Below are 14,510 nucleotides of genomic sequence, written 5' to 3' on the forward strand. Positions count from 1 at the left end.
GCTGGCTTGTCTGTGGAAGGGCTGTAGGGAGAAGCACCTAAAGAAACACCCCCTACCATCCCCAGAGAGGATTAACTCTGCACTGAAGACCATGTTGCAAGCATTCGTGGACCAGTTTAAGGGAAAGTGGGACAAATGTTTGCCCCAACGTCTGTTTGCATACAGACAGGTACCCCAGGAATTCACAGGTTTTTCACTCTTTGAATTACTGCATGGACATAGGGTGAGGGGGGGCTTTAGATTTGATTTGTAATGAGTGGGAGGGTGAGTGTGAATCCCACAAGGAGTCTGTTGTGACATATGTCTAAACCTCAGAACAAGGCTTAGGGAGCTCATGGGTTTGACACAAGAGAATCTGGCAGGAGACCAATAGTAGAAAAAGGTCTGTTATGACAGGAATGCTTCAGCCCGAGAGTATGCTGTGGGACAGCAGGTTATGGTTCTCATTCCTGTCAGACACAATAAGCTTCAGGCAGCTTGCAAGGGACCCAGCAAAGTGGTTAAGGAAGGTCAGTGATGTTAACTACATGGTAGAACTGCTAGACAGGAGGCAGGGCACAAACTGTACCGTGTTAATATGTTGAAGCCTTACAATGATAGGGAAGCCCTGGTGCTAAGTATTCACAGTAGGTGGCAGGAGGAGTCTGAGGGGGATCTATGGCTACATCGAGTCAGCCAGCACTATGCCAAGTTACTAAGCTGGAGCCTATGGTTGCAGGCATATGACATGACAGGGCATCCCAGTAGTGGGGTCAGCAGTGCCAGTGCAGATGGGTTCTCAAGACAGGGCATGGGTTACTGTATTCCTAGATCGGCTCATTCTTCTCAAGCAATTTTTCTCAAGGATCACTTTAAAAATGAGCTGGAGTCTTCAAAGGGGAAGAGTTGTGGTGATATGAGGTATTGCCAGCTCTGCCAGGTGAAGTAGAGCAGTGTATGTGTAAGATATGCCAGCACAGCAAGCTGGAAATTTGTAAAGAATTATATGCCATTCATATATCAAAGTGATTTGTACAGAAGCTTGCATTGATAAATGTACTTGTAAAGTTATTTGTGTTAAAAATATATAAACAGTGTGTCCTGCTGGACAGAGGAAGAAATGTACATGTATTATTGTAACTGTTGAAATGTATATATTGTGACAGAGGATACTGGAAGAGTAGAGGTTAATCTCAAGCCACCTGACTTTGGAAAAATAGTAAGAAATTAAATTGCTTAATTTAGGCTATAAAGATTGTATCTTACAGTTCTCAATGCAGCCAAAGACAAAAAGTCTGTACTAGGAAGCCTCATGCATTCTCATTGGGGTGATCCAATTATTGTTCTGGAAGGGTGGAAGTTTGAAATTGTTTCATGAATTGCAGGAGCTGCAACAGATCTTAGAAAGGCTCTTTCTGTTTGTATATTATTGACACACAGGTGCTAAATCCTGACAGCTTCTAGGCAAGGGGGGAAGCATGGGAACCAGAAGTCAGATGGCCAGATGTATGTGATGTCATTCTGTAATACATCACTAAAAATAATGTTTAATACTAGGTGAGACTGAAGTCTCAGGGCAGTCTGTTTTTGTAACCTGAGAAAGAAGGATCTCTCATCTACTTCGTCTTGCCTTGCTCTAGTAAGTAACCAGGGAATAATATTTCTTTAGATCAGTCAGGGAAATATAGTAAAATTAGTTAAGCATTTTTTTTTTGTAACTGTGTGAACCTGTTCATCTGTGTTATTTTTTAATATTTCCTATGTTTAAAACTCTGGTGTTTATTGTAAATAAATATTTAGTAGTTTCATGTTCTTTTATTATTAAATATATTTAAACGTTTCATTGTGGCTTATCATTTATAGAATATTTTAATCTCTGAGAGTAGTTATATATATTTGGTGACAACTGTGGTCACTACTGAAAGCTATGCTGTTCGGCAAACTAACATTTGTACTAATATTAATTTCATAATATTAATTTCACTCAGTATAATTGGGTACCCTTTTAAGAGCCTTAGAGTAGTTGGTTTTGGGGTGTATTGTGGCAGTGTAACTACCTTATAGTCTGTACAGAAGGTGTGTGTGTGTGAAAATCAAATCTCAAAGTGTGCATGTGTCAGTCACTTGGAGCAGGGACACTAAAGCACTGGTTTCACAGAGAGGGTGCTGGAGGACTTGGCTTGAACACTCAGCTGAGGACTCATGACATGCTGTGCTAGTGGGGAGTCATACTGTGGATGGAGATAGATAGAGAAAACCCAGACCCTAGAGTGAGTGTGTTCCCTGTGTGCTCTTAAGTTACAGTGTGCTTGATGCAGAGAGCTGCATCTAGAGATACCAGGTGTATCCATTTTTGCTCCAAGTGAATGCACATCTCCAGTGTCAGCAGTGAGGATTCAGGCTCCTTGATTACAGGCCCAGAGTGGAGACATCACAGTTGGTCAAGCCTCAATAATGTTTTCTTTTTTTCACTAAATATTTTTTTTATTATTTCAAATAAGATGGCTTAAAAACATTACATTAAATATAGATAAATAACATATTTACAATTCTAAAACATTACTAACTTCAAACCATTATATAACTATTTACATTGGTGTCTATACAAATAACATTGAAATTCTATATTATATAAAGTTAGAAACATAAGATGATATATCTTCGTCGATCTTTTCAAGTATTTCCAGTACTTTCATCCAAGAGTAATAGTGTGAAGTAGATCTTTTAGTTCTGTTCTTCACTGTTAATATTTCCATGTGAGCAACTGTTGAAGTTAAATTCTTAAATTCCTTGAACGCAGGAGAAGCCTCATTTTTCCAGTGCATAGTTATGATTTTACGTGAAATTGCCAATAGTGACCATAGGATTTTAGTGTATTTTTTTGGTACACAGTTTGGAATAGGAGAATTGAATAAAATTATAGACTTTGTTAATTGAAAATTATCATTGTAAACAGTCTGAAAAAAATAGTTAATAGACTTCCAGTGCATATTGAGACATAAACATTCATAAAAAAAACATGCTGCCAATCTGCTTTTATCTTGATTTGGCATCTCCAACATTGATCTTCACTAGAAAACATTTTGGCTAGCCAATGTGGTGTATAGAAACTTCTGTGTAGATATCTCTAAGTGAATAATTGCCAGTATTTTGATAATGTAGAAAATTTGGAAGATTATAGAATATTACTTTTTTTCTTCAATTTGGAGGATGGTTGTTTATTAAAGTATAATAATCCCAGTATGATTTTTCATGATAATATTTTGTTTTTTTTTAACACTTTTATAGATATTAGATAAGTAACCTGTACCCTGATAAGGTTGTTTTGTGATAAGAATAAGGTAGTCAATGAGTTTTGGAGCTTCATGTCTAACTGAAGGTTGCATTTGTTCTACTTTATTTATAAAAAATGTCTTAGATTTTTTAAAAGCAACCAGTAGTCTTTATTTATATTATAATTGTAAGTTATCTGTTCATTTGTTAGTATTTTCCCTTTCTCTATAAGTTGATGCCAAAAGAATAATGATTCTTTCTTGAGTATATTAATTTTAGAGATTTGGGATGTGTCTAGAATAGTGGGTGTAAACGCTATAGGGAAAATAAGAAAAATCCAAGAATTAATATTTGGTATTTTGTTTATATATGTTTTGAACACTGATAGTGTAGAGCCTATATAGCTTGATGGTAATTTATTGATATTATTCTTTTTCCCTAAAAAATAATATTTTAACATCCATATAAGGGGTGATGATATTACAGTTAAATTGTCTTGTATATGATTGTAATTAAATTCTATGTAAATCTGCTCATGCACTTGTTTCCATATAGATGTGTATGAATTATTTAACCATAGTGTTATATTTTTAATAACAGAGGAGGGAATATATAAATCAATATCCGGTAAATTAATTCCACCATCTTCCCAATCTGGTAAATTCTTATTTAAGGCTATATGGGGTTTATTTGGAAACCATAGAAAATTTAAAATTAGTTTATTGTATCTTTGAATAATATATTTGGGAGGTGGCAATGAAAAGTTTTGTATTAAGTATAATATTTTGGGAAATATGATTGCTTTAATAAGATATAATATGTCTGCTGTTGAAATGATGCATTTATTCCAGTAACCAATTGTTTGTTCTATTTTGTCTAGTATTTTATTATAGTTAAATATTAGAGAATCTGTTAATTCATTGAGTAGATTTAGTCCTATGTATAATAATTTATTTTCTGTTACTATATATTTGGAAAATCTTTTGTTTATATATATATTTTTTACAGTTACAGGGCATAATTTTAGTTTTGTTTTCATTACATTTTAAGCCTGAAATATTTTGAAATTTATTCATGGAGTTAAATAGAGCATTCAAAAACTCATTGGCATCTGAGAGAGTTAAAAGTATGTCATCAGCAAAGAGTTGGATTTTAAGGTTTAACATTTTATTAATACATATGCCCTTTATGTTATTGTTTGATCTGATCTGATTTGCAAAAGGTTCTATGAGTAATGCAAATAACAATGGTGATACAGGGCAACCCTGTTTAGTTCCATTTTTGATTGTTATAGGGCCTGATCTATGTAATCCTAGTTTAAAATATGCAGTAGATGTTTCATATGGTATTTGGATAAGTTTATTAAAATTAGAAGGAAAGTTATATTCTTTTAAAACTAGTGAAAGAAAGTTCCAGTTAACAGAATCAAAAGCTTTATTAATATCTAATGAGATTGCATTTAAATCTCGGACTCTATGTTTGCTATAGTCTATTAATGTTAGTATTCTTTTAATATTATCTGAAGTGTTTCTTTCTTTAATAAAACCTGTTTGATCTTTGTGAATTAAGAAAGGAAGAAAGTGTTTGATCTTATCTGCATATATAGCCATAAACATCTTATAGTCTATATTGAGTAATGATATTGGCCTATATAAAGAGCACTGCTTCTCATCTTTATCTGGTTTGATAATTGGAGATATCAATGAATATTTCCAAGAGGGTGGTATGTTCAAATCCTTTTTGGCTATATCATATACTTTTAATAGTAAGGATATGGCTTGATTGGGTATTAATTTATACATTTCTGGTAGCATATTGTCTGGGCCAATTGCTTTATTTGTCTTGAGCTTTTTAATTTGTGATTTTAATTCTGTCATATTGATTGGTTTGTTTATAATGTCTATTTGTTCTTGTGTTAATTTAATATGAATATTATTTTCTAAGTATTTTTATATCCTTGGTAGGTGTATCTTGGGTGTTTGGGGAATTATCAAAGTTAAATTGAAGTCTGAATGCTTCTAAAACAGGATTTAGACCCATAACTCTTTTGTTAGTATTAGGAATAAATATTTCTTTTATTTGCTTAGATTTGATTATTTTTTTTGTTCTATTAGTTAAGTATCTCAGGTGTGCTGGATTAGTAGAGTATGAGTTTAGTTTTATCTTTTCTAAGTTAATCATAATCTTATGATGTAACAATTCTGCATACTTCTTATTGATTTGTGTAAGTTCTTGAACTTGAGTAGTATTGCCCTTTTCTATTTCCAGTTTCAGTTCATCTGCTTTGTTTTGTAAGTCTAGCATATCTTTATTCCATGACTTTTATTTATGTACCAGGATAATATTTTCCCATATGTAGCTACCTTTAATGAATCCCAGACATATATTTCTGAAATATCCTCTGTGTAGTTTATTTCTAGAAAGGTTTTGATTGTTTATTCATAAAATTCTTTAAATTCTGTTAATTTTGTGATATAGGAAGGTATCCTAGTAATGGGCTTTGAATGAAAAGGAGTAAGTTCTATCTCAAAGACTATGGCATTATGATCAGATAAGGGACAATTTATAATTTTAACTTTGTCAGTTTTTGTTATCAGGTCATCGGTGACATATATTCTATCTATTCTAGAGTTAGTTCTGTATCTATGAGAATAAAAGGAAAAGATTAGTGAGTCTGGTTCTGCAAATTTGTTTATATCTTTTAAATATATTGTATCTATAAATTTTAAAAGTGCCTTGGAGATAGGTTGTTTTCTTCTTTTAGATTTAGAATCTGTATCTTTTTCATTTATTATACAGTTGAAGTCTCCTGCCAATATCAGGCTACCCTTAGTTAGATGAATTATCTCTTCAAAGTGCTGTTTAACTGTTCTTAATCGTAGTCCTGGAATCCAATATAGATTTGCTAAAGTATAGATTATCTTATTTAACTCTATTGAAGCTAGATAAAATATACCTGATGTATCTTGATGAGTAGTAATTATTTTAGATGTTATAGTTGTATTGCGAAGTAGTATAGCTACTCCTCTTTTTTGTTTTATATTGAGAACTTATTAATACTGTGTAATTATTGATATTTAAGTTGTTTAAATTTCTATCTAATAAGTGTGTCTCTTGTAAAAAGACTACTTGTGATTTATGTAAATTTATGTTTTTGAATAGGCTTCTTCTTTTATAACTATTATTCAGACTATTAACATTTATGGATAAACATTTAATTTCCTAGTTTTGAGTTTGTTTTATATGTGATTTTATGTAAATATTGTTTATTTTTTATTCTATCTTGGATGAAGAATTTAAAAATGTTTTTACTGTATAGTTTTTGCATGTTTCTGACTGACACCAAAGTGATAATTAAAAACAATAAAACTTCTGAACTTGTAATTCTTAACCTTAAAAACCATTCCCTATCACTATGAGGTAATATACCTCTTTGGTTAGTGAATCTAACAAAAGAAACTTTCTACCCTCACAAATAATGTTTGGATCAGTTTCTCTTATCCTCTTAGTTTTAAATAAAGACACTTAAATAATATATGAAAATAATATAATCAGCTAAAATATATAAGTATATTATTTTTCTCTTTATATTATTGTAATTCAGTAATACTTGTTTCTAATCAGGTTTCAAAAAAGTACAAAACATTTAGACTTAGGTAATATAATTTCAAAATAGTTTAGAGTATTAAACATTTTCTCATGTTCAACAATATTTTTTACAAAAAAAAAATATATATATATATATATATATATATATATAATTATACACTCTGTGAAAATTGAACTATTGGCAGATAAATTAGTCTCTGACTACAAAATCAATTAAGCAAGGTTTAATTAATGTCCTAAAACTGGAGGAAGAGGGATGATAGCAAGGTTATGAGTTATTTAGCTTTATGGACGAATTAGTGTGGCTGGGATGGAATGAGCCCATAACAAAAGCCTGCAATGCCCCCATTATATTTTCATCTTTTGGATTTAACCACATCACCGTTAGGTAAGGAGAGTATGTTTAACGTATAAAAGGGAGAAGAAGTCCCCAGGATTTGAACACCAGTGCTGAATTTCCAGATATCTATTGTGCAAGTCATACACTGTGCTTAACAAATATGTCTGGAGAAAAGGATGTTCTTTAATGAACGTGTCACCAAAGTATCTTGGGTAAAAGGCAAATACAACATTTTGTAGTCATGTTGTTAGCATGAGAATTTATTTTTTGAATGTTTGGGACATATGAAAGAAGAAGGCAGTTGAGCTATCACCTATTCAACTCCTGTAACTAAACTGAGTTTGCTAAACTAGTCATCAGAAGAAAAGACCTGTCAGACTCCAACAATCAGTGATAGTCAAATCATATTTTTTTTTTCTCCATTGAAAAAGGGGGGGGGGTTCTACCCATTCAGACTTTCACTGTCAAAAAGCAATATAAATATACAAACATAGATGCATACATATATACAGAACTAACTAACCTTATTTGTTATTAATAAGCAAAACACAAATAAATAAAGACGTATACATTATTCATTGGTAACCAGTGAAATCCACTTTTTTGTTATTTCATATACAAACCAACATTAAGTTCCTTTCTGCTGAGTGACATTAAATTTCTGTTGCTTTTCTGTGTAAAATGAGCTACACAGAAAGTCATCAGCTTTTGATTTGCTTCTCAGGCTCATTTAATAAACCCATTATTCACCCCCATATCTAGTGTCAGTGAAGATTGCTTTAATTCTCTATATTGGTGAAGTAAAACATTTACAGCATCTTACAGCAGCAGAATGAATTGAGTCTCCCTCAGGTGTTCTTGTATGCATATACACCTATTGCAACTTTGTGATAACTACTGTGGCAATTTAGGGGAAGGGGAATAGAGGGGATAAAAATGTTATGGCAGCTAGCAGACCAATTTTGTGATAAAAAGTTATCATATATACATTAAAAAATAGAGGAGAAAGGAACATGTGTACTATGAACACACAATCTGGGTGGTGAGTGAGGGCGGAGTTTAAAATGAAAGCATGCAGAGTGAAGGCAATATTGGTGTCATCCAGAACATGGACAATTCAAGAAAGGCTTAAGGAAACGCTAATTTATGAAGATCGAGATTGTAGTTTAAAAATGTATTGTCTTACTAATGTATATATCTCTGCATTTGTTTTAAAACTGCACACTTCTCTCAAAATGCTGTTTGTAAAATAAGGTGGAAAGTACTCAATATAAACATGAAATACATAAAAGCAATGTAGTTCCTGACAATTTTCAGTGCCACAACTATATTGTTGCCCCAACAATGGAAAAGCACAGAGGAATGTCTTGTGGTCATAGGTGTATAAATAATGGTCATGTTATTTTAAAAAATGAAACGAGCATGCTTCCTGGATGAGCTTCAATTAGATAAAGCCAGGGGATGATGTACATAAGCAAAAATGTGAAAAACATCAACAATATACAGAGCTTGTGCTTCTAATACCATTCGTGACTGTAAGGCTGTCTCGAGAACCAAGCGGGAAAGGATCTGTGTTTTTTTTTTTTTTTTTTCCTGACAAGATTAACTACTATTCACACAACTGCTCTAGAGATTTCACATTACAGAAAATGCATTTCAAGCATACTATGATATACACTATCACAGGGCAGAACATAACAGGACATTTAAACATTGGCAGAACTGTCATTGAACTCCGGATGTCCAGAACCACATCATATTCAGCTTGAAGCCACAAAACACCATGGAGAGCAAATTCTGCCTTACTCTACATCAACATAGACAAATGAACTAAAACAATACAGTTTTAAGACTATTTAAATTAGTCTTATGATAATGCGAAACTGAAACACTTCATATTAATCATGACACATCCCCTCCCATCTCTGCTGTTTACCCAAACAAGAACACTTTTGTCTTTTAGAAAAATATGTAGTCAGAGATATAACTGATAACAAAGTTTACAGCAGGACTTACTATATCTATTAAGGAATACAACTAAGAACTAAATAGAACATTATATGTTAATGAAGACTGTATATGTAAGAGAGAAGAAAACATAAAAATATTGAGAACTTTGCTATGTGTTGATTAATCTGTTTAAGAAAATGAATATATTAGATAGATAAATAATAAAAATTGAAGTAATATTTAAATTATGCTTAATATACTTGAGTGATTGATTTAAATGTACTTGAATTTATATTAACTTTAACATTTAAAGTATAATAGAAAACAGTACCTGTTTCAAATTGAGTTGAAGACATAAAGAACTTTTCTTTTGCTGTTTGTATTATTATTTAAACTTTTACAGAATATAAAACATATAAGATTATTTGTCCCCTAGTTTTTTTTTCTTTTGTTCAACAGTCTTCCTGTTGTTTACTTCAGTATTTTTCTTTGGAGTACTAATTGCCCAGTCCATAGATTCTTCTTGTGTTAGGATGTTATTGTTGGTAAGGTATTTTATTGCTGACTCTACTGTTTCAAAGACTTTTATTCCATTTGGTAGGAAAATTCTCAGTCTTGCTGGAAATAAAAATGGGTTTTGAATTGTTTCTTCTTCAAGGCTTTTATTATTGGTTGAAATTCCTTTCTTTTTGAAACCACCTTTATAGAGTAATCGTTGTCAAATATGATTAATGTATCATTGTATTTGATGGGAGAATTTGCCCAAGCATTTCTTAATATCAGATATTTATCTTGTGTAGAAAAAAGTCTCACAATTATGGATCTCAGGTTTGTTCTTATTTATTGAAGAAGTATTTCCAGGTGTTGCTAAGATGCTAAGGATGAAGCTACCAGGTAACAGGAAAAGAGGAAGGCCTAAGATAAGGTTTATGGATGTGGTGAGAGAGGACATGCAGGTGGTTGGTGTGACAGAGTAAGATGCAGAAGACAGGAAGAAATGAAAACAGTTGATCTGCTGTGGTGACCCCTAACGGGAGCAGCTGAAAGAAGAAGAAGAAGCTAGTGATCTATGTGCACATTCTATACCATATGAAAGAGCTTCAGGTAATTTTACTACATTTGGTATCCAGGTGGTAAGAAAGTTTATCATATTGTACCCTTCAGATTTTTCTGGTAGACCATATATTCGGGTATTATTTCTTCTTGCTCGATTTTCCATATCATCAGTCTTTTCTAGTAAATATGTATTCTGTTGTAATAAGAATTCAGTTTGTTGTTTTTCTGTTTGGACTCTGGTGTCAATGTCATTTAGTGACTGTTCAATAAGTGATATCTGTCCTTTCTGCTGAGTAAACATTTCCTGAAGTTGTTCTAGTTGTTGTGAGCACTTTTCTTTAAAAGTATCTATTTTATTGTCCATCTTGTCAATTTTAATTGTGAGTTCCTGTATATTTGTTATAAGAGATTGTAGATCCTTTTTGAGAGAATAGTCTTGGGCTGAATTCCTAAGATGACTCATATTGTAAAGCTGATATTGGTGCTGATTTGCCAGTAATTAATTTGACAGGAATTATTAAAGTTCTGACAATGGAAATTCTCCTGTAGATGCTCAAAGTTGTTAAAAATAAGTTAGTAGTAAATATTTCTTCAAATATGTTTTTGTAAAATTCTTGTCAGGAATAGCAATGAGGTAAGAGTGCTGAAATGAAGTGCAGCTATCAGTTCAGCATCCTAGCCACGCCCCCTCAATAATGTTTTGATGTAAACATAAAATCCAACTATGAAGTTTATGATTCCCATCTTGTTGCTTAAGTAGCCTCATTGCAGAGGCTATTCTGAGACCAGTGTAAAGTCCTAGCCAAGAAAATGCCAGTCTAATGTAATACACAAATGACTCCACCCTTACCTGCTCAGTTCCTAGCATACTGTACCTTCAGCAGGTCACTGAAGAGTCATTCTCATCTGCTGAGTCATGGTTCCTCACCTCCAACCTAATCCTAAATGCAAAGAAACCCACATTAATGCTATTCTTACCAAAATAGTACCAAAACTAAAAGCAACCTTTAGCATTACATCAAAAGACAATACTAAAATAGAAATAGTATCACAAACTAATTTGCAGTGTGTTGCTATAGATGAAAACTTAAACTGGAGAATCATATTCTTCAAGCCATTAAAAAGCACACATCAAAAACTCAGAGTGCTTTATCAAGCTACCCCATATCTCTCCATATCTGCTAGAAAGCAATACCTTCATTCTATCTTATCTCATAAATATATTTTACAGTTCCCATTCTAACTAACCTGCACTCTAAACATATAACAAAACTGGATGCATGCTATAACAAGATAGTTAAATTCACAGCTCCTTTTCCATGCAGAACATATCACTGTGTTGCCCTTAAATAATTAAACAATTACACAATTCTCTCTCCAACACACAACTCGTTATTGCACATAACCTAATTTATAAACCCCAAAACTATCTTTCTCTAAACAACATTCTCCAACACTACTTACAAGGGAACTCTGACCAGGAGAAAAATACCTCCTAATTTGTAGTCAATCTAAAACCAAACCTGGCAGCCAGCTTTACTCTGGTTATGTAACTAAACTGGGGAACAACTTACCGAGTGAAATACAACAACTAGAACAACTGAAATCCTTTAAAGCAAAACTCAAACGATACCTGTCCAACTCTTGGTTATGCTCCTGCCCTGCACCTGGATACCTTACTACCTCTAACCATAGAACCCATTAACCTTTTATGAAATACTAATACACACCCATCACTCAGTTATTCTTATAATCATTCATTTTTCTACATGCATTAGCCAAAATGTGAAATCCCCCCCCCCCATTTTTTCAGTATATCATATGTATGCAATATATATCTTTTCTTTTGATCATGGCTAGGTATGTTTTTGAAAATATTTTGTATTTCACAAACACATGTTGAGTAGTTTAAAAATTGTTTAATATGTAAATATGGAGCTTTTATCCCTGGTCCTCCAGTGAATACGGTTTTGCCCAATCAGACTATCATAGACAACACATGGAAATAAGTAAATAAATAAATAAATAAAATAAAGTAAAACAAATAATGTATCAGTAATGACAGCACTCACCTGACTGCCAAGCATTTCTCTTCAGTAGTGGAACACTTGGATTCTACTCTGTTTAGGGTGAAACATAAAAAGCTAAGACAGCATTTTTCCTCCTCAATCTCATGAGAAAGGACTATCCTATATCTGCCTCTGATGCATCTGAAATTTTGTGGATGCAAAAATACATTCTGAAAATAACTCCTTTAACTGTCTAAAAGCATTATTTGCATTGTGTCCACTTTACTTTAAGGGGATCTTTCCTATTGTCATGTCTGTAAGGAGCTTATTTTTGACATGAAGACAGAGAAGCTGAAAATGAGTATGACACACATTCTTAAAATACAGTGGGCAAATAAAAAGCATCTTGAGGGAAAACTGGACTATCCTGAAAGAAAACCTCTCTCTCTTCTGCATTCCCAAAGAACACACCAGCTTTATTTTCAAAAAGGGTAAAAATCTAACAAACTATTTTGGAAACCACACAAAGACCAAACCAAAAGGATGCTGAGACATATAAATGTGGCCCCCCGGACTGCAAGTTTGCCCACTGATGAGTGGCAAGAACCACTTCTACTGTCTCAATACCCACAAAAAGATGATCTGTGTTCTATATGTAGAAAACCACGAACAGCCTAAAGCAGAGAATCACTCAACATAGCCTCCAGCATTAAACTTTGGAATGCAAAAAAAAACAACTTGCCAAGCAATCATTTGAAGTAGAAGGGTTCAACATTTTCACCTTATAAGTAATAGAAAGACTGCACCTTGCCTCACTGTTTGGTAACGCCAATGCTATCCTGTAGAAAAAAGACATGGAACGCCATATAAAATTGAATGCCTATTCCTGCTTAGGTCTCAATGGCTCCTGTTCTACAAAGAGGATCTTGGCCTTTGGAAAACTTGACTTTAAGAGATATTACTAGCTGCTTTCCTATCAAGGGACTGATTGTGGAGGGAAACGGTATATTCCAAGTGGGCTTTTCTCCTGGACTATACTACCCCTGAATAAATCATGCAGCAAACACTATCTATAAGGGACTTAGGGGCACAGGTGGACAGTGGTCTCACCTTCGATAACCACATAGCCACAACAGTCAGGAAATCCTTCTGTGTGGCACACCTTATCACTAAAGGCTTTTCATCCAGAAAAAAAGTAGGTCATTGTCCCACTGTCCTCATCTCTCATTAGACCCATTATAGAATAGAATGTCCCTTTTGGTATGTGCCTCACAAGACATCTGCAACAACTGGAAAGGCCACAAAAATACCTCATTAAAGAATCACAGCCCTAAAGCAGATGCCCTATGGTGACCGTCTAAAAAACTCCATCTATACCCTTGTTGCATATCGCCTACTCAGAGCCGATCTCTGCTTAACATACAAGGCCATGTAAAACCCAGAGTTGTTGGACATGCTACACTTAAAGAAATCCCAATCCCTCAGAGCCACATGCTCCAGGGATCTAAACCTGGTCATCACAATGAATACAACATGCTGGAGGAATAGGTTCTTGACCCAGAGACTCCCGATACTCTGGAACAGACTGCCCATGCATGTCAAGCTAAGCGCCTCTTTGGCCCTTTTCAAAAGGAACCTTGGTGATGGGATGGGAGATAGGAAATTCACCCCAGGATCATGTCAGTTGCCCTGCTAGACAGGGTACCAGGGAAATAAATATTCTGGGAAGAAATAGCCAGGGAATTGTAATGGCTAGGCTTGTATAGGCCCTAGGGCCAATAGCCTAGTACCAACCTATAGGAAGGGCAGTCTGCATGCTAAAGTACTTCCCTTGTGACAGATGAGCTTCCTACTAATATGCAGCCTCAAATTTTTAATTTGTGTTTACTGTAGTACCATACTGTATCATATAATGTCAAAATACTGGATTTCATTTGCCATTTAATTTGCTGCTGCATTTCATTTAGTTACTTATTGACATTTGATTACTGGGAAAATCTGACTGGGTAGAAGCTCATTTTCACCGGAGACCCAGGGAGAAAAGCTCCAAATTATTACAAAATATTTTAAGAACAGTACTTTTATAATTTTCAAAACTAAAACAAAAACATCTTCAGTTTAAATAATTAAAACAAATTAAACATAATGTAAAAACATTGGTTAAGAATCGATACAGGTTATATGGCAATCATTTAATATTTAGAGCAATTTACAGTTTGTACAGAAATTAAAGGTAAGTTAGTCTAATACAAATAGGAATTGCAATATGAGGTGAGAGAAAAACAGGCTGATAA

Source organism: Protopterus annectens, chromosome 7.part0 (genome assembly GCF_019279795.1).
Source record: "Protopterus annectens isolate FY-2018-M chromosome 7.part0, PAN1.0, whole genome shotgun sequence".
NCBI classification, from domain to species: Eukaryota; Metazoa; Chordata; order Ceratodontiformes; family Protopteridae; genus Protopterus; species Protopterus annectens.